General features: G+C 50.5%; 1 protein-coding gene across 3 annotated transcripts in view; it reads right to left on the bottom strand.

The window, feature by feature from the left end:
- LOC119433494 (uncharacterized) overlaps positions 1–21,310 on the bottom strand; it is a 236,057-nt gene that overhangs the window by 60,566 nt on the left and 154,181 nt on the right. For all 3 annotated transcript variants that reach the window (XM_049659433.1, XM_049659434.1, XM_037700730.2), the window contains one exon: positions 5,130–5,232. The gene's annotated coding sequence lies outside the window, so the exon portion shown is untranslated. The remainder of the gene's footprint in view (positions 1–5,129; positions 5,233–21,310) is intronic.

The raw sequence follows: 21,310 nt of genomic DNA, 5'->3' as shown, positions 1-21,310 counted from the left end.
CGAAACCACTTCGCTTAATTGCCGAAGCGCGCCTCCGACCGATTCTATTTAACACTATCTGAACGACCAACTACGCGCTGCATATCATCCGTGTCACTACAACTGTCATACGCGTACATTATGTCATGACGTCCGCTCGAGGCGCTCGCGGGCAGTTCAGGGGGTTTAAGGACAGCTACAGTTGTAGTGCGGCTCAAAGAGCAAAGATGGGAAGGACACACAGGTATACATGTACGTCCAAACAGGCGCACTACTCATTCACTCCCTTTGCTCTTCACTTCACAAATCAGCTCGCCAAATCACCTGCCTCTGATTGGTCAGTATTCTAACACGTCACGGTTCTTAGTCTGTAAATGCCACCAAAACAATGGGTGCGGTACCCGCTACGTACACAAGCGCATTGTATGACTGCTGTAGATGCTGGTTTAAACTCTCCCGTCCACTTCGCTACACAACGTTGACGGCGCGTGGACCGACCTACGGTATAGAGGAAACCGTTTTGATGCCACGGTGACGTCTATCAACCGCTAGACCTCTTTATTATTTTTTTTTCGCTACAGCAACGAATCCTCCGCAAACCGTGAACCTGCAGGCTCACTGGCCAAGGTTAAAAACTATCGGCTATACATCACAGAAGCCACTCGTATACTCCAGAACCGATAGGACCAACGGATACGTAGGACTAAGCACGCCCATTTGCTCCATATTCGCCCACCAGAACAGGCGTGGCGTCAGATCGAGCACACAAATAAGGCCACACTTAAAGCGAGTTTGAGTTGCTGCTGTCAATTTCACGCGCCCTTCGTATATATCCACGCGCACGTAGGGCAAACACGAGAGCAACCCTTAGGCTACGAGATCCATGACAACAAGCGCCGCGCGCAGGACCCACCAATTACGTCTCATATTTCACGCCGAAGGAAATCGCACGGTACGATAAGTGAGAGGTGTAGGTATGTACACTGACAGCTAAAGACCTCGTCAAAGCGAGCAAATATGCCACTGTCGTTCTCTTTTTCTTATTAGAGTTAAACCTTGGATTTAACGAGGTCGATGAGACACGTGGATTATTTCGTTAAATCAAGAGCAACGTGAAGTGGAAAGAACTCATGCGAATAACGTATTTATTCAAGAGCGGAATTCTCGTTTGCTTGTCGGACTACAAAAGTGAGGACTAAGGCTGCACTGAGAATACAACACAGATTTCAAATCAGCTGCGACTGAGCAGCTGGTGCCCTTTAGTAAATCACGAAGGGTAAATGTAACGAGCTGTAAAGAGGCCTATAAGATTAGTCGCCATATAAGTGCATAAAATATACATGTACTAAGAGAGTATGACAATGACTAGGGAGGTGTGCTGTGAATATAGGTGATACATGAAGTCGCAACAGATTAAAGATAATGCATTAGTAATCATTTTTCAAGCAGCACTGCTCCCTCACCATGCCTGTTGGAAGAAAGTGCCTAAAAGCACGTGCTATACAAAAGACCGAAGCAGCAGCCTAGGATAAGAGGCTGTGCTACGGGTCGCTTGAGGTTCTTGACAGCTAATGTGGCGGTACTATTTGATGTCGGAATCAGTATGTAAGCGATAGGACATGCATGAAACGAAATAGCTCGAAGAAGAAAGGAATGCGCGGGGCGAAATGGCTTCTGGTGAAAACAACCAGACATACGCAGCGTGCGACCCGATACCCTATTAGCCAGGTCGCGCACTTTCCAGACGGAGTGAGGCCGACACGTATACATTCGCGCACCGCTGGCGTCATTAGCGAGAGACTGCCGATCGATAATTGCCCCCCCCCCCCCCCCCCGCCCTCATCTGCGAGCCCCGCAATGCCTGACGCGCCGATGCGCTTTCTCTCTGCTGTGTCGTCCTCCACGGTGGCCATTCCACCCGGAGCTCTATAATGGTGCCAGCTGCGACAACTGGGGTGCCATGGGCACCCCAGTTGCCCATGGGCACCCCAGTTGCACAACGACCAACCACAAGTCCACAGTCTGGCTATATTCCGCACTTGCCAGAAATAACAATTCGCAAAGTGGATTTTTTTTTTTTTTTTAACGCTCAACGCGTTCCCTACAACAGTGGACCGCCCTGTAAATTGACAGGATGCCCGTCGCTCTGAACGCTGCGTCACGCAAACGCAAAAGCGATCGATCGACAGTACGGCCCCGGGGCCTTCTCTTATATATAGAGGAGCCGATGGAGAGAGCCGTCGCGACAGACTGCATGCCTGTGCATTCCAACCCCTCGCAATGTCGTCTCGTTTACCTATCAGGCCCGCCGAGAGACGCTCGGGAAAGTTCACGTCGTCGAAGGTCGAAGAAAGCGCTCGCTCGCGCTGCAACTGCGGGCAAACACGGTTGCGAGAGGCCCGTGCAAACTCTCCCGAGTCGAGCCATCAGCGGCCGCTTCGACGGGCGCGAAGGCAGCAGCAGCAGCAGCAGGATGGGGCGCAAATCGAAGACGACTGCAAGGCGGTGACAGGCATAAACTTGCGCGACGATTTCGCGCGTCTGCAGTTCAGTGCAGCGACAGCGGAGGTGAGAGAAGGATGAACCGCGCTATTTTACGTATACACTCTTAATTATGTTTCACGTAAGTTTCATTAGGTGGGGCATGTTTTTGCAAATATGATCCACTTTGTCGATAGAGCCTTTGTGGAACAATATTAGGATGGCAAGATGCTTTGCCGAAGGAAGATCCGAAGCCGAGTAAGTGGTATCCCCCCCCCCCCCCCTAAATATGCTCCACTTCGGGAAATATATCTGGAACGAGATTAGGCGTGTGGGAATAATCGCCTAAAGTTCAGACCAGGCTGATGTTGAAATTTATGAGGAAGAAGGGAAGGAAAGGAGTTGGGCAGGTGAAAGGGTGGAGGTCTTACTTTAGCACTAAACTACAAAGGAAACACAAACAGATTTCTCAGAAGGCTTCGCCGTTGAAGGAAATCGCCCTGGTCAGAAAGTTAATAATCAGAAAGTTTTTTTTTTTCCTTTTTTAGCGTAGCGTTTAACGCACACCGTTGCCGCCCACATCATGAGCCAGCGGTGTGCGCAAGCTAGCTAATCCGCGTTGTAGCTGCTAAGGGCCTCTAGGCACAGCAGTCAGTCTGCCTGTAAGATGTGCAAAAGAGGCAGCGAAAGCTTCCTCCGAAATCTTCCTCGCATCTGAAATGATAGGCCGGGTCACTCCGATGAACAGTGGCAATGCCATATCGGGTAGGGTTCGCCACTTCACCATCGTCAGGACGCTGCATGCTTAAATATAGAACACTCCGAATGCAAGTTGTACGCGGCCATTTCGCGGGTAAAAACAACGCTGTTTGACGCACGAAACGTGGGACTAATAAAGGAATTAAACAAATAAAGAGACGCACTTCTCTAGCGCTGCACTCAACTAGCAAGTATAGCAGCGCCAGGACGACAGCGGAAGAACAAGATGGCATTTCGTCACTCAGGTGCTGACTGCACGCATGCGCGCAGACACAGAGATGTGCCGACAGACCGAGAGAGAGAGCCCAACAGACACAACGCTAGAATCCCGACGTGCGCAACGGATTGGCAAACACTTTAAGCGAAACTGCACGCATAGAGGCGCGCCATCGCTCTTCCAAACGAGGACCCTGCCGCAGCTGCAAAGGGGGGGGGGACGAGCCGCTTCCTTCCTCTCTCTCTCCTCCGGCGGGCCGATGACAGCTGTCAGTTAGCGCAGCCTCACACGCAGCGGCAACGTGACGTCAGCGGCGAGTTCGTTCCCATGCGTATACCCATGCGCATGCGTCTGCAAAGAGCCCCAAGTACGGCGCGCGCCCATCGTCCCAGTCGTCTCGACTCCTCGACGAAGAACGGCTCAAGCTACGTCTCACATGTACCCGTAGCTCAACCTACGCTTAGAGCGAGCGTCGACACAAGTTTGGTCGACCATACCTGTATGGGGTGGGCTTGATTCGATGCATGTAAGCGCGGTCGGGTCGGGCTCGACTCCCGACTACGACCCGCTCGCCTCGAGTCCATGCAAACGAAGCTTCAAGATCACTGACAGAGCGTGTCGAATAGCGAACGACCAGCGCAAGGCGGGTATGCGGCTCTCTTTTTCAAATAGCGAATACTTGCGGTGCGGCCGTGAAAACTGGGCCGTAGTTCTCGTGAAAACTGCGCACTTTACTCGTGGTTCTTGGTGCTCAAGCTGGGCTAACTAATGAGACATTCCACTGGTAATTTCAGAGCGCTGTTAGAGCACCCTGATGGTAGTGTGAAACAATGTATTACAGAAAAGAGTTCGCTACAGCGTTATTCCGGCCTTTAAGCAGTAGGAACGTGCTCATTGTCCCAATAAGGCCTAACTGTTTTGTTAAAAGACCCTTGAGGCTTTGCAGGAATGCTGGGAAAGGACCAGTGGAACCAGCCATAAGCCGTTCCCTTTCTGCCCCGTTCGTGTAACTGTTGATAGCGGTAACACTGAACACTTCTGACTGCTCGCAGAACAGAAGTGCTGGGGTAGCTGGGGCCACCTCAACCTTATTTCGTATGCGGAAAGTACAGGCAGCGTACGCCACCACTTTGAACATTTCCGCTCGTCTCTCTGTGTCTCACTCTCTTATTCACTTCCTCGCGTATAGTATAAAGCCTACTGGACTAACTATAAATATCCCTGTCCGTCTTCATTCCGCACTTCTCTGCGTATACGCGGAATGCTTCTCGAAGCACGGACTCTGAGATCGGAAAGCGCGCTGCCCACGTGTGCACCGCCCGATCTTGGAGGCTGTGCTCGGAGGATGTCAACTCTACAGTCAAAGCCGGGCCGGTATTTTGTCGGCCGGCTGATCACGTTCATAACGTGAGCGGACCGTCGCTCTGACCACTGACCAAGCGCGAACGAAAAGCGCGAAAAGGCATAAGCATCGAAAAGGCATCGCTGCAAAATACCGGCCCTGCAAGCAAACGGCACCAAGGTGACCGCGAGTGCGAGTTATACGGATAAAGAATTCTGCGAAGTGTTTCCCTCGAGTTCAACTCTGCATACATTAAAAGAAGGAATGCCAGGACCTTAGAAGGTCGGGAAAAGAAACAAAAAAGAAAAGAAAGAGAGAGACGCGCGCAACAAGGCGAAAAACAGCACTTACGTTTTGGGCGAGTGTCGTGGCGGCATCCATTTGGATATGCGGAAAGTAGCAACAGCGACGAGGGAAAATGTGGTGGCACCGGTGGTCGCTCGCTTATCAGCGCCTGCAAAGAGAAAGGCACCGTTCGTGAGAAAATGCGCATGAGCTAAAACAAAAAGAAAGAAATAAATAAAGCCGAACTGATTGTGCAATGCACGTCTGCACAGTTTGGGATATAGAAGCACAGGAATGCGACGTCAGAATTAGTACAGTACGAATGTAAAAAAAAAAAAAAAAAACGCACTGCCGAGAGGCAGAAAAAAAAAAAGAAAACACGAACACGCGGCAAGTATAAGAGGTATTTGCACTATTTAAAAACCACACGCCCTGGCATACTTCAGAGCTATGTGGAAAGACTGGCGAATGTTGCAACTTGTGAATACACTGTCACATTCAACACCTCACTACACTTTGAACGGTATCACTACCTAATTCCACTATACTACAAAAATGCTGCATATTTGCAGCACTACAATAAGCAGAATACTGTATGATAATTCGCTTTTTTCTTTCTTTCCTTTTTTTTTTTTGCATTTTCAAAGGATGTTCCTGGCCAAGTAACTTATTGAAACCATACGCTCAAATACTAATCTTCGTCTTTCGTGAAAGCTTACGCCACTGTACCAGTTCCTCCAAAACGTTTATATTTATGTATTATTTTGCTTAGTTTTTACGAACACTGGATCTCATGGCAGTTAGGCAACGTCATCGTGACGTCACCGTCTACACTTCTCTCCAGTGCCTCAGCATACCGTCAGCGCACTGTTGCTCCCCCTGGCGCTAACTGCGCATGCGCACATGTCGTCCGATCACGCTTTAAAACTATCCACTAAAATTCCCCGCAACGTTCGCCGCAGCCGTGCGTAACCGTAGCGAACCTCGTTCGGACAATATAATCGGCCGCAACACTTGCCACTCGCAGCAATATCTAAATCCACTTGCAAAAGCACTGCTGTAATTTGAGCACTTTGGCAACTTCGCCACACCTTATACGGGTCCGAACAGCCGGTGTTGAAAATACGAACGAAGTAGCTCCAACAAACAACCGAAGCAAAACGAAACAGAAATGCAACGAGCTGCGCGACTCTCTGTATTAGTGGCGGACCGACCTCGTCCGTCACGTGGAAAAAAAAATAGAATAAGCGAACTATATAAAAACAGTCCTGGAATAAAACAAATAAAAACTTTTTGGAGCTCCATGCACGACGCGTTCTATCACCGGCGAGATTGGCTTCTATACCGTCTTGCCGCGAACCAAAACAAAAAAATAACAAAGACCCGGGAATAGAGGGCAGGAGAGTGCCACACCTTTCGAGAAACCACGACTCTGACCGACGCGTATGTGCGGATACTTCGAATGGGCGCAAAGCGGTTCGACTATATCAAAGTAAAAACACTGCAAGATCGAGAAGGCACATTGTGTGCGTGCGTGCGTGTGTGTGTGTGCGTGTGTGTGTGTGTGTGTGGTGTGTGTGTGTGTGTGCGTGTGTGTGTGTGTGTGTGTGTGTGTGTGTGTGTGCGTGTGTGCGTGTGTGTGTGTGTGTGTGCGTGCGTGCGTGCGTGCGTGCGTGTGTGTGTGTGTGCGTGTGTGTGTTTTACTCTCCAGACCCTGTCGAGCCCACCGTGTCTTATCGAATACACCCGATCGCTCCCGATTAATCACAGCCTCGTTCTCGAGCGAAACTGCGCCCCAAAGCGACGGAGCAAAGCCAAATAGAAGGCACCAACGTCGGCGATGCGGGCGCGGCGATAAATGTCCCAGAGCAAATCTGGCCACTGCGAGAGGGCAAACGAGTTTTCTTGCATTAGAAAGAACAAAATGGATATGGGATTCATACGCGGCTCTCAAGCATATGCGTTTTCAAATGAACGTTCTCTGTGTAACTAGTCATGAGCCGTGCAAACGCACGTACCCGTTGAACGACTTGCTCAATCTATCTATCTATCTATCTATCTATCTATCTATCTATCTATCTATCTATCTATCTATCTATCTATCTATCTATCTATCTATCTATCTATGCGGTCTCTCACCTCTCTCTCTCAATGTGGTGTTAGAGTGTTGGTGCACGCATGAGTGAGCGAGCGAGCGAGCGAGTTGGCACGCGCGCGCGCGCCAGCTTAAAATTGAAGAATAAGAATTATTGCGCGAGTTAACATACCACTCTAATTTTCGTCGAAAACTCGCAAGAGGCATTCCCGTTTCAACACTACCAACTCGTGCTCCGATAATCCTCGGGTATTGAATTTCGTAACGATTCACTTTATAATTTTTGTTACCGTTATTCTGTCCATATCATCCGGCCCATCGAGTGCACGATTTCGACGCTACGCTACGCGGCGTTCGTTCCATTGACCAATATATATATATATATATATATATATATATATATATAGAGAGAGAGAGAGAGAGAGAGAGAGAGAGAGAGAGAGACGTCAAACGAATGGTTACAAAACACGGCCCCTGAATTATTCTTGCCTACCGACCCACATACATCCCGCTCGAACGCCTCCGCAATCGCACAGCGCCACCGACATGCGCCGAGAGAATCCGCCCCCTTGACAAGGCGGTGGGCAAGAACTCATTAAGCCGTTCCTCCGAACAAAGACAAGGCTGTCTCTCTCTCTCTCTCTCTCTCTGTACTTCTTCACTCGAATTTCCCGCGAAACGCCTCTCTTTACTCGCAAGCAGCAGCCAAGCACCGTCTCCTATCCGCCAACCACCTCAGATCCCAGAGCGTAAGTAAAAGCAATCCACTGAGACACAAGAGAATCAGCAGCCACGGCAAGGCCTCGGGTGCAGGGATGAAAAATGTCCCCCGCCCCAGGAACGACGGGGGTGCGCGCGCCGTAGTAGGAAACAAGGCGAGGCCTAACACAGCGGGAACACAGCACAGGAGAGCCGGCGAGCGAGTGTCGTTCGCGGCCACGTACTACATTATAAATAAGGTCACGGCGGGCCGAGGAAACGGCCTCGTCGAGGCCGTGGGGGAAGGACGGACAAGACCGCGCAGAGACAGAGCGACAGAGAGTCGCTCTCCGGCGTCCCCACTTTTTCTCCCCTCTTCCCGCGAAACGACCACATCGGCGCACAGAGAGAGGAGCGAGGGAAGACGTGGCGGAAATGTGCCTTGCATGCGCGAGCGAGAAATGCAAAAATGTGAGGCTCGGAACCCAATATTACGGTCCTCGCCGCTGGCGACGTTTCATGTCGAGGAAGAAGAAAAAAAAATGCCTAATAATAAGTGGGGAAATAAGGAGCGCTATAGTGGGGACGGAAGCGAGGCTTGCGGGAGGGAACGGCGCGCGGGGGCATATTACACGAGTCGGCGAGCCAAAAAAGAAGGAAAAAAGAAAAGAAACCGGGGGTGTCTCTTTGCCAACGGGCTTCGGTGCTGTGCGGCAGAGCCGACCCTAGCTATATGAAGAAGACGACCCGGCGCGTACGAACTGAGGGGGGTAGTATAGGGTTTTTTTTTTTTTTTTTTTTTTTTTTTTTCTGAATGGAGATCATCTTTCACGTCCGAGTGCCTGTGCTGCAATACCGCGCGTACTTACACATCTTGCGCTGGCTTCTCGGTAGCCTCAGCTGAATAATGTCCAACCACGATTTGCATATGCATCCCAGTGTGTTCTGTGCAACACAGTATTTCCTCTTTTTTTTTTTTTTCATTTCTGCAAGGAGGGGGGCGTCTTTCTTGCTCCTTTCGTTAAAACGAAAAACGCGAGACAATATCAACATTTTGAAGAAATCTAAACAATGAATACAGTTTCAACACCTCGAAACTGGCGCAAGTATCAAGCTTCTTAGTAAACCAGCCTGATTTGGGCACTGTCTGCCTTCAACTCAGATATAGTGCACGTGCTTAAGTTATGAACTAAAAGCTTAGTATAATGGCAGCAAATTTAAGTGAGATTATAGCACAGTTTCTAGTCCTACCGTGCCCTGACGCGAATTACAGACTCACTCTGTGCTAGACTTCCTTCAGGAATTTCAGCTTTCTTCTGGTACATATGAAATACGCATTTCTATCAGCAGGTGCCGCAGCGTATACCGCGCTGAGCAGTGCTATAGTTAGCGTAGTCGTGAAGCAGACAGTAGTGCCTGCTTTTTCATCATCAAAAGCGGCGGCGATATCCCCTCAAGCGGTGGGTATCGTAAAGACTGCTGTAAATACGCGAGTGGCGCGTATAGATAAATCGAACGCCGCTGAGATGCATCTCAAGTCACCGCGACACCGCTTTACGAACCGCACTGAAAACGCCACGGCATCGAAAGAGACATCAGCGGCGAAAGAACAGGTTTTGAACCACGGCGCGAGCTACCATGCATGCAGTCGATAAGACTGCCGCGGACAGCCGCCGCAGCCTCGCACCGCCAAAACGCGGCGGGGACTTTGAAAAACGCGGCGGCCGTAAAGATAATCCGGCTGGCACGAGCCTCAGTCAGGCCACGGCTGCGAGAGATAAGGATCTCGCTCCGTCTCGGAAAAATCCCCAGCGGCAATAGCGGTGAAGAGGAGCCGCGATCTCCGAAAGAACGAGGCGAATAAAAACAGCGCGTCGTTAATCACCGCCCCGCAACTGCATCATCAAAGACCCGCTTGGGTCACCGTTTACGAGACGGCGATAAAATAAGACGAGGGAGGGGAAAGGAAGCCGGGTCGGTGCCGAGGCTATCTGGGACGTCAGTCAAGAGTCTGGACTTTCTCGCCTTCAACCTTCTTATACAATCGTTAAGCGTAGAGTTGGGTAAGGATTTCAAGGTGCAGGCGGAGGAGGAGGGGGTCAATCAGCGATAAGCGAAGCTCGCGTGTGACTCAATCGAATACGAAAGCACCCCGACCTCCTGCAGTCGAACATCGACGATTCTTAGGACAGTGCAACGCGAAGGCGGCTGGAAGAAATGCATAGAAAAACGACAAAAAAAAAAAAAAGGTTGCAGGAGCTGGAAAACTTTTAAAACATAACAAAGTATGAAAGTGCCGAGGACGTGACTAGCGTGGCAATGTGCCGTTCATCGACTGCGGACTACGTCAGCTGCTGGCGCGGTTGGCAGGCGCGAGTGAGACGGTATAAAAGCTGCGTCCTGACATCTGCCTCCTGCCGGTGGGCGAAAAAGAAAGTAAGTCTGTTACTGTCTGCGCAAGCGAAACACGACTAAGAAGCAGGAGCAACCGGCCGATACGCAACGACGGTAGGCAGGTTCGTCGCGAAACAAGCTCGCGTGGGACGACCGCTGACAGATCGAGCCAGCTCCTGGCGCCGTCTAAATTGAAAAAGATGGCCGCCCGGTCAAACGAGAAAGAGGTACACTGTAAGTTGCGCGGACTTTTGTTTGTTGGGTCTCTTATCGTGGAGATGTTCAGACGGGAATAACTAGCACGTGGTTGCAAAGTCAAACTGCTACGTTGACAAGAGCAGACGACAACGCGCCCGAGAGGAGCAGACGACACATAGCGTTTGTCATCTGCTCGTTTCCAAACATATGCCTTCGCTGTACATACCATGTCTGCCTCTCTAACCGAGATGAAATATGCGCAACGGAGCCATATTTCTATCCACCCACGCCTTAGAATTTGAGAGCACTGTTACAAAACACGCCAGTTCTTCTGGTGTGGGCGGTGTTTGCGAAAAACTCATAAGGCCAACTTCGCATATACTCGTGACCGCGTTTATCTTAGTAAATATGACGACTACTATCCATCAAGCACGGATCTCTCTCATATCTGCCACGACACGAATAAATTCAGCGTCCTTGAAAAGCGCGCCTGAGTACGTGCTCTTAAACGCGTCTTACAACTTTCATCGCCAACGTGCACGTCATCTGAAGCAAGCGTTCAATCCGTCAAGAAGACGAAGTAGCGGGATCCGCCTGATGTCTATTGCGACGTACAATGTCTCCGCTAAACGACCACGCATTCCATAATCGAGGGAAGCTATTCACTTGAAGCACGCTCATAAGGTCGACCTGAACAAAAGACGGGGCCTTCTAGAGCTTCGGGAACTCTGACAAAGATAAAAGACCGCCAAGGTACAAGTAAGCTGGGTCGCAGATATATAGAAGAAAAGGGAGAGAGAAAAGAACATCCACTCTCATTTCTATTTGCAGTTCGCGAAAACACGCGTTGCTTACTCATCGTACTCCTGTGATTACATGAACACCTTCGCACATTTCAAGCGTGGATATTGGGACCACTTATAGTTGTAATTACGCCTCGGGCCTTTTTGTACAGTGTAAAACGAATCGAGCCTAGTTGTCGGCAGGCGCTGTTTTCCAGGGGGGTTCGACATACCTGTCGCTACCTTAAATATTGTCTGATCGTTATAGATCCCATAACTTTACCATGCAAAGCTACAACACGACTACGAAGAACGTTTTTCTGCAGGTCCCGGATCAGGGCACCGGAATCCCCCCGCACCCACACTCGCGTTTTGCACTATACACTAACTATACCATCCCCCAATGGGAGCGAGATCGCTGTAAACTTGATAAGGTCCCCTAGATACATCAAAGCTTTTCCGGGTAAGCTCTCAAGATCGAGGACAGTGAAGTATACAACTGATAGAAGTATACAACTGCATGCAATACTCGACGTTTCATGCACATATCCCCCCCCCCCTTTTTTTTTTTTCCTAACTAGAATGTGCGGGGCGCTCCAGGTATACGAAAAGATGAGCTTTCGAGAAACCTTTCGACACAATCTCAAGCCATCGACGACACGATAACCGCGCGCATGCAAAACAGAAACACTACGTCGTCAAGTCTAATGTGGCGAGAGACGATAACCATCGCATCGGCCAGAGAGAGAGAGAGAGAGCCAAGCGTATACGCCAGCCAACGAAATTGAGAGTGCAGCACGGCGTGAACCGCGAGCTGTAGCATGGCAACGAGGCCACGCGAATCAACGCAACGCGGATCCGTTACGTAATAAGCTAGCTCCCCGCCTTGTTATACGCCAAAGCGAGACGCGGCTGATCCCTGACGACAGCATGCAGAACCAAAGCATTCCGACCAATGCCGATCGAGAAAGAAACATACAAACACACACACACACACGTTCCACAGCGATGTCGAAAAGAAAGACGGAAGATGGGAGCAACGCAGTCTGCGCACGCGAGAACTCGATAGCCGGGCCCGACCCTGTTTGCCTACCATCACGCACGACCAAGGTCGTCGCCGGCCTCGTTACACAAGCGCACGACACGGAGCGGTGTATAGGCAGTAAAACGAAGCCCGGGACTCTTTGAGGCACCGCCGCCACGATACGGGGGAGGGAGGAGAAATAAGGTGGTGGTGGTGGTTGCTGCCGTGTCCCAATGCCCGCCTCATCGCTGGGACACGGACACACACCAGCATCGGCGGGAGGATCCGCTCCGGCGACCGAATGACAGGTTTTTGCGGCGCAAATCCGCTTTGCGGAGGTCCGCGCGCAGATCGCACAAATCGCACAAGGGAGTCGCCGCGGAGCGCCACCGACAAGCTAAGGTATGACACAACTTGACGCAGGCCACCTGCGCACTCGCGACGTCATTCTCCGTCATCTTCTTCACTACAAGAGTAACGCTTGCCTTAATTTTGTGTTCGCAAAAAAAAAAAAAACAAATAAAATGCCGATTATACAGCAACTGCGTGCTGCGCATCAAAGCTTTCGACATAAAATTAAAAAACAAAAACAAAAAAAAACATCGGAATGTTTGCTCGCGTCTCGAAGCAAGCGAACGGCAGCGGGGCAGAAGCGATAAACACGCGCCTTCAGAGAGGGAGAGAGATAGGGCGAAAGGGGGGGCAGACCTATCGAGAAATCCTTAAGAGTGGAGGGCTCGTGATACAGGCGCTACGAACAAGAGAACAGCTGCCACGCCGTCCTTCGCCTCGCGCTGCATTTATGCACGGCCGCGACACGATTGCGTCGATAGCAATCGCCGCGAGGCACTACCAGCGAAAATGAAAGCCACCGTTGCGGCGGCTTCGCCGCGATATATCTCGAGCTATAGGCTGGTCTGATAGGACCAACCCAACATCGACTGCGGTTACCGCAGCGCCAACCACGTGAAACCCTTAACGCGAGCGTATCATCGGCGCAGTCGTGTATATTACAATCACAGCGCCCTGCATAGTCGCCCAAATGGATTCGGTGCGAGTGGCCCCAATACAGCAAAGCAACAACGTTTGAATGTTTATCGGGGTTCGACGTCCAGAAACTGCAAGAGCGCTTTACGAAGGACGCTGTCGCTGGCGGCTCTGGATAAGCTGACCACAATGAGGTTCTTTAAGGTGCCCTCAATGCACGGTATACCAGCCTTTCTTTGTGTTCCGCCACCATCGGAATGCCAGCGAAATTGCTTCATTTTCAGATTGTGAGCAGTGATAGGTTTTTGCACTATTTAACAGCCATCTACCTCTCTTTCTCTGTGTGCGCTCTTTTTTCTTTATCTTCCCTCTCCCTTACCCCTTTCCCAGTTCAGGGTAGCAAGATGGATATCTATCCTCCCGGTTAACCTCCCTGCCTTTCGCATCTCATTTAGCTCTATCTCTTAACAGTCAGAAGATTTAGGATAAAATGCATGCGCTGCGAATGAAATGTTTTGTCTTTTGCTTGCGCGCTGCAATTCTCAAATTCTGAGGAATTGCTATAGAAGCGATCCTAGACCTGGTTTGAGCAACTTTGGCAGTTGAATCGTATGGGCTCGTAACTGATAACCGCATAGCATACACATACATAAACATATATGAATATATGTTGATGATTATTACATAAATACTGAACGTCAAGGCGACGGCGAAAATTTGCAGGAGCAGTGTCCATATCATTGCTATCGCAATAACATTTAGGACGCGGAACATATAGGAACGAGAAGGAACATATTTGTTTTAAAACCCCCACGCCTACGGTTTTCTACGGCTCAAAAGCTCGCGCGCAAGCGAGATCCGACCGCCCAGCGTCGTCGCACCCCACCGACCAGGCCATTGGTCTCGTTCAAGGACGACAAGCCAAAGAAATCCCGACGAGACCCTCTTAAAGAGACACTTCTGCGACTCTTAAGGCACGGGGGAGAAGTAGAATCGAAGTTTAAATGGCCAGACGGGAAAATGTCACCACGGTCGAGTAAACGCCGAGGACCGCGTAAAATTCACGACTCGACGTACCCGGGTTTGTTCACAAAGGAAGACCACACCTCCGCTTTAGCGCCCGCATGAACTAAAAAAAAATAAAAAATAAAATAAGTCTTCGGAGAAGCACAGCTTACGAGTAAGCACACTCCCACAGAAAGGCGGCAAAGCCTCTTTTTTTTTTTTCAATGGGCTCAAGTGGCCATGAACGATCGCTGCAGAATCAGCGAAGTACACGCAGAGACGGCCACTTTTTTTCGCCGCCGCCTGGAAGTGTTCAAGAAGCCGACGACGCGCCTTTAAACACCCCTCGCCCTTTCCCAAATATCCCCTTCATATTCACTTAGAAAGGGAAAAAAATACATGTTAAAGAAAACGCGCAATCGTTCTTCCCAAGTGACAAGTAATCCGGGATGGTGGTGGTGGCGGCTTCAGGGGTGTCGGTAGGGAAGTGGCAGTCGCCACTTCCGGTTCCGGTCATGTCGCTGTCTTTTATTTCCTCTCTCCGACTTTCCGTAACGGATGACGGTTCTCTCGCCCCCCTCTTGCCCCCTTCCCGCGGCTCTCAGTGCCCTCCCCCAAAAGCCGCGCGCGGCCTTTTTGGACCACAAAGCAAAGAAAGCCGCCGGCGAGGCGATCCCATACAAGCACACAAGAGGCGCGGTCGGCACAACAAACGTCGCAAGCGGGAAAGAAATACTGCTCGCCGCGGTCGGTCACCAGGAGCGCAGGGGAAAAGTGGGGAGAAAAGGCAGGCCATAAAATATTCTCGAAGTGGGAACCGCGAGGCAGGCAGGCAGGCAAATGGGACAGCCGAAGGACGACTGCGGTGGCTGCGATACGAACAGCTTGTATAGTACACATACGCACGCCGTAACGCGCTTAAAAAAGACATAAGAAAGACAGCGATCTGCAGAAAGCAATACGCCGGCGTGCAAAGTCGGTTCCGGGGTTTTTTTTTGTTTTGTTTTGTTTTTGTTTTTTGTTTTTTTCACACATTTGTGGGGTGTCACAGCACGAGTATGTGCTAAGGCCGTTAATGCCGCCACCGAAGAGAGCCTGTGTGCAGGGCCGGGTCAGAAACGTTTCGTCAAAGTGCCAATACAAACTGTGCTCTTTTCACGATGACATATTCGATAGATTTTTATCTTGTTTTATCGCGAGTAATTGTAGGCAATCTTCTTGTCCCTACACTCTGCTGTTTTATACCCTCTCGCTGTCGTCTGCTAACTAATCCCGAACAGGAGTTACGCAGAAGGCACCGATACCCGGGCTCGACAATGACCGCGTGATACGAGAGGACTGTGGGCGCGTCAAACTCAAGCGCACTAATTCGTCACTCCCCTTTTAGTCAGCTAATCCTACACTCAACATAACCGTCGCTTTCACAGACACGCTCCAAGAAAAACCAAATGGGCGGGAAAAAAGACCGGAACCAGGAGACAAAAAGCAATGCGAAGGATGGCAACGACCGCCAACGAAAACATCCACAAGAACGAGCGCCCAAAGTGAAGAACGGCTTGCGCCCTTCGTCTGTTTCTCCTTTCCAGCTTTGCGACTCCAAAGTTCGAAAGCCGCTTCACGACCGCGTTGAGCATCTAGCCGCTTTTCGGCTTCCCTTAACAACCCGTGTCATCTTCGCGGGCGGTTTAGAATAGAGGTTCTGTCGAAAAAAGGAGGAGGGGGGGAGGGGGGTCAAGCAAAAAGAAAGGAAAAAAAAAAAAAACACCGAAAATGTGTTTTCAATCAGTCTCCAGAACAGAGAAGACCGCGGCGGCGCCGCGCGTCTTCCTTTAACGAGGCGCGCTATCGGCGCAGGCACTTTCTCGCCGCACGGCAATCAAGAAAACACAAACACAGAAAGACTGTGACCACTCGCGTCGTCGTCATATCGTCGTCACTGGCTGTCTAGACCGGTCTAAAGTACGTACGTGCGTGCGTGCGTGCGTTCGCGCGCGGCCCGCGCCCTCGCAAAGAAGCACGCAGCACGGCCTCGAGGCTGTGAGCGGCAACAGAATAACGTGGGCTAGATCTCAACAAAAAGCGGCGAATCGCCGCCATGTCGTGGGCACCGATAAGGCGGGCGCGTATAGTGATTGCCGGCTCCTGCAATTATGGCAGTTGCGAAACTGGCGTTTCGAAATTCGGCAGTCTCTTCAGGAGACGTGTTTTATAAGTCAGCCGACCGACCGACCAACGCGCCACCAAGGAGCGACTATACCCAAAATCCGTTCCGTAACATCGCTCGTAGCATCACGACAAATATCCAAGTGTTGCGCAAATTGGTATGAGAAAGTCGTTGCTGCGAGTATGTGCATGCGTGTGTCTACACCTGAAACAATCATCATGACAGCCGGTTCCCACACAGCCAACAGAAGAGCGCCCTTTTGCAAAGTCCTATTCGTTAAAACGCGCAGAGAACGTGAATGACTTGAAGACTTGATGACGGGGAAGAGCGTAGCGTGTGTAATGGGAGCACAGCCTATAGCCATGCAGTGTACCAGGAAAGATTCGGCGACTGCAGGTTTCACACCACCGAGTACAGCCCTGCAAAAGTCTACGCTTTGTGTTAAATGCTGCAATGAGGTAAAACGTTAAGAAAGATCACAAAGTGCGCTGCAGCAACCACACGGCTTGAATAACTAATCGACACGAGAAGAAAGAACCATTTCGCAATGTCCAAGCCGCCCAGAACGAGCTTAGACACCGCGATACCAGTGAGCAATTAAATTCATTACGCGTGCGCCTGATAAAAAAAAAGGGGGAGAGAGAGAGAGAGAGAGAGAGAGGTCATATCCAGAGAAACAATGGCAACGGCGAGAAGTCTCGAACCCGCAAAAACACCCGAGGAAAAAGCGACGCGCGCGCGCAAGGACGTCACAAAACGAAATCACGGAGGCAGCGTGCGGCATTAGGCAGCACGCATTCCGGCACTGCACGCAACTTGTTCGGCGTTGATATAGCACTATACGTACGTACATCCATAGCGCCGGCATAACCTGCTACGCGCGCGCTCTCGCGAAGCGGACGGGGATAGACCTCGGCGGCCTTCGAGAGAGAAAAACAAGAGTCGGCGAACTCCACGAGCATGGCAGGACTCTACCTTCCCCCTCTCTCTCATCTCGTTTTCGCTACCCGAAGGACAAGACACGCCGCCTCTCGCTTGTGGACGGCAGGAAAAACGCGAAGCGTTCTCGCAGCTCGCGCAGCAAAGCGGCTGGCCGAGGAGTGACGTCCGACGCTCGCATCCTCCGAGACGCCGGGTGGGGTAGACATATATATGGGCGCAGATCGCGGCTTCGTACATTTAAAGCGAAGCCTTCACAGCGGACCCTACCGGACTTTGCTGACTGCTGCCACTGCTGCTGTTCTCTTACCAATTCACACACAGAAAATAAAAGAACTGTGTGTCCGAAGGTGGGATCTCCCCCGGCACAATAGCTCATATGATATAGCCAATAGGCCATAATCGCACGCCTACTTCCGACAACGCAACGTGCGATCAGTCTGATGACTGCGGTCGCGAGGAGACCCTTTCAACACGCTCAGTGTAACTGTATGCTGCGGTAGCTCACTCGTCAACCTTCCTGGCATTCTCCTTTATCTTTCTTCCTCGGTAATGTGCCGCGTTAAATAAATGACGTTACCCGAAACGGTGCCTTATTTGCTGCATTAGTAAACGCGTTCAATTTGCATCTCCTGGTATAGTATCGAGACGGAAAGACGACGAACCGCGGCCCTTGTGCGGTCTTGATTAGCTTTACTATAGTGACCTCCTCTGTGTGTAAGCAACGGTTGGAAATGAGGTATTTCTTGATTCAGTTATGCCTAAAAACGGGTATCACATATCGCAAAACGCACACAAGCTCGGCGTCGAGGACCGAAGAAACCCGCAGCGCATGCGTTATTTCTCATCCTCCTACTTTGTGTCCCGCCATCCTCCTCTAGAGTCTGTAAAGGAGTAGGTTTATCTAGGTCAATTACTCACAGGGTACCCTGATCACGAGAAGGAAAATTACAGAAGGATAAAATTAGGTTGGAATGCATATACGGCAGGCATCGCCAAATCCTGACTGGGAGCTTACCACTGTCGCTGACAAGAAAAGTGTACAATCATTGCATTTACCGGTGCTAACATATGGGTCAGAAACTTGGAGGTTAACAAAAAGCTCGAGAACAAGTTAAGGACAGCACAAAGAGCGATGGAACGAAAAATGTTAGGACTAACGTTAAGAGACAGGAAGGGAGCGGTGTGGATCAGAGAGCAAACGGGGATAGCCGATATTCTAGCTGACAGAGAAAAAAAAATGGAGCTGGGCAGGCCCCGTAATGCGTAGGATGGATAACCGGTGAACCATTAGAGTTACCGAATGGATACCAAGGGAAGCGCAGTCGAGGACGGCAGAAAATAAGGTGGGGCGATGAAGTTAAGAAATTTGCAGGCGCATGTTGGGAATCAGCTAGACAGGGGTAATTGGAGATCGCGGCGAGAGGCTTTCGTCCTGCAGTGGACATAAATATAGACTGATGATGATGATGATGACGACGATGATCCTCCTTTTTCTCTGCGAGAGGTAGCAAACCGGAAGTGTCTGCTGATTGACCTCTGCGTTTCCTTATGTGTAGGTTTCTCCATGTTCGTTCCGGGCGCCTTTCCTTTCGTGACCGGCGGGAAAACGCTACACGGCAATATATTACGACGTATACAGTACAATATTATTACTGAGTGTCACAATCACTTCATGCGTTATTCTGCGACAAACTCCTATAACCCCCTTTCCCCGACGTGGGGTAGAAAGCAAACGTGCATGACGTGCGTCTTGTTGACCTGCCCCCCCCCTTCCCCTCCCTCCTCCCTCTCTCTCACTTTTCTATATATATGTCACTGCAACACTAAAGAGATCGGTTAAATTCTTGTGTCCTGCGTGGCCTGTGCGATTCCACACACACAAACAAAAAAGCAATGATTACGTCTCATTCCTGGGAAGGAAAATATCCGGGACACGCGTTGTGGAGAAAGAAAGAAGGTTATAAGAATGGACTATGTTGATTATAGCGCTGATGAGGATAATAAACACTGCGGGACTTTAGGGTGGTGATGATGACGAACAGTGTAAGACGAGATTGCACTCCAAAGGACGCAACATCTTATACGGGTTCATCCACGTTTCACAGGGTGTAATGTACCGCACATCTTGCCTCCAAGAAACGCGACACGCGCGACCTCGCCGCGTAAACGACCTCAAGACTTCCGTTTTCGCGGTAGCGATTAGCCGACCGCTATCGTCGTATATTCGGCGCCAGCGCCTACGTATGGGGGAAAATAAAAGTGATAAGCGCCAAGTTGCCAACAGCTGTATAGCACTCTCTCGGAGACAAAACGAGAAATAAGGGGCCGCTTTCTTGCGCGAAGCATTTTGCACACGGGCAATTATACCTTCGCGTAAGTGGCATAATTAAGTGACTAAGTGGCATAACTCAGCGAATGATACCTTTTGCCAGAGCGCGAATTCAAAACTGACCAGTTTGACAAAACTGACATTTTTCGTCAGCCAATTGAACCGGGGGACTGTGTTTCTCGTAGTGTTGAGGCTTGCCACGAGCTTCGGTATATAGGGTGGACAAAAACGTGCTTGTGTGAGCTATTAATTTTGCGTGTTCCCTAACATTTCACAGTGACTGTCACTACAAACGAGTATTTGTTCATTTCCAGTGCACACAGGCAATAACAGTGTTTTGGTACGGCCCAGTAGAGAGTTTTACATTAGGGGGGCCCCAACGCTTGCGTCGATCCCCTCTGCACATGCGCAGTACCATGGTCCCAAGCGCTAGCGGTCCCCAACGATTGCGTCCCCCTAATCTAAACCTCTCTAGTATCTGAGCCACTGCGGGCGAATGTTGTTTATACGGCAAGATATTTAAGCCTTGCAAATGCCTAATCACAGCAAAGACGTGCTTGGTCGACGGCACTTCTAAGGTATGTGTGGTCTGAAGATACATAGATAAGTGCCAACAAAAGCAGACTCACAAGTTTGTTTGCGCCGTACCAAGCAGAAAGCTAGGAAGCTAGAAAGACGAACTTTTCTTGTATCACCTCGAAAGAGAGGCCGCCATCTATATAGTGTTTCATTTCGGAATAGTCTAAAGCGACCACTCTTGAAATTGAGCTTTAATTTGTACACTACTGGCCAATCTCGCGAACAAACTGGCTCGAGGACCCGCAATGCTGCCAAATGAATCTCGCGCGAAGTTAAACCGACACATACCTAACCTCATAACACAGAGGCGCCTCTGCTGCGCTTCGATCTCCATTTTCCAACCCAAAGCAAGTCGGTTTGTGTTATTCCATCCATTCTGCGTTATCCTGTTTGTATCCAGGAACGACACTAAGGAAACCGAAGCAACGACAAGAACGAAGCACCAACACAACAGCAGGTGGCGCAGCGAGAACGTACAGACAAAAGCGCGGAAGGAGGCGGTTTCCGCACGCGGTTATGCACACCGCGTACACCTGTTCTAGTTAAAAAGCCCGAACGCAGGTGTGACGAGGCACGAATGCGCAGCGGAGAAGGCATTCTGGCAAAGCCCGAGAAGCCATTTCCCATGGGACGGTCGAGGCGCGAGGCCCAGTCCCCATCAAAAAGAAAACCGGAACCACAAGGCTGTGGCTACGTCAGTCTCTCTCTCTCTCTCACGTCGCCGTGCTGCATATAAACACAGCGATGAGCGGAGACGGGCTTAGCCACCAGTTGCGCAACACTCGTGAGCCCGAAATATTCCGTAATCGTCAACGGCGCGAACGCTCGGTCGCCCTCACCCTCACCTCTAACGTGGGACTCTCCCTCCTCCATTCCACCTCCGCGAGGTAAACGATCGGCAAAGCTATCCTAGGCGCTAGCGAGAGCGCTTAGTCGAGAGAGAGAGAGAGGGGCGGGGAGAGAGAGCGGTGGCGAGAAGCGGTCGTTCCATACTCCATCCACAAGAACGCGTGCGCCAGGAATGGCGAAAAGATCCCGGTCAGCTCGTC

This window comes from Dermacentor silvarum, chromosome 11 (assembly GCF_013339745.2).
Source record: "Dermacentor silvarum isolate Dsil-2018 chromosome 11, BIME_Dsil_1.4, whole genome shotgun sequence".
NCBI lineage: Eukaryota > Metazoa > Arthropoda > Arachnida > Ixodida > Ixodidae > Dermacentor > Dermacentor silvarum.
Note: the sequence above shows the minus strand (reverse complement) of the source record. Positions and strands in the feature narration are given on the sequence as shown.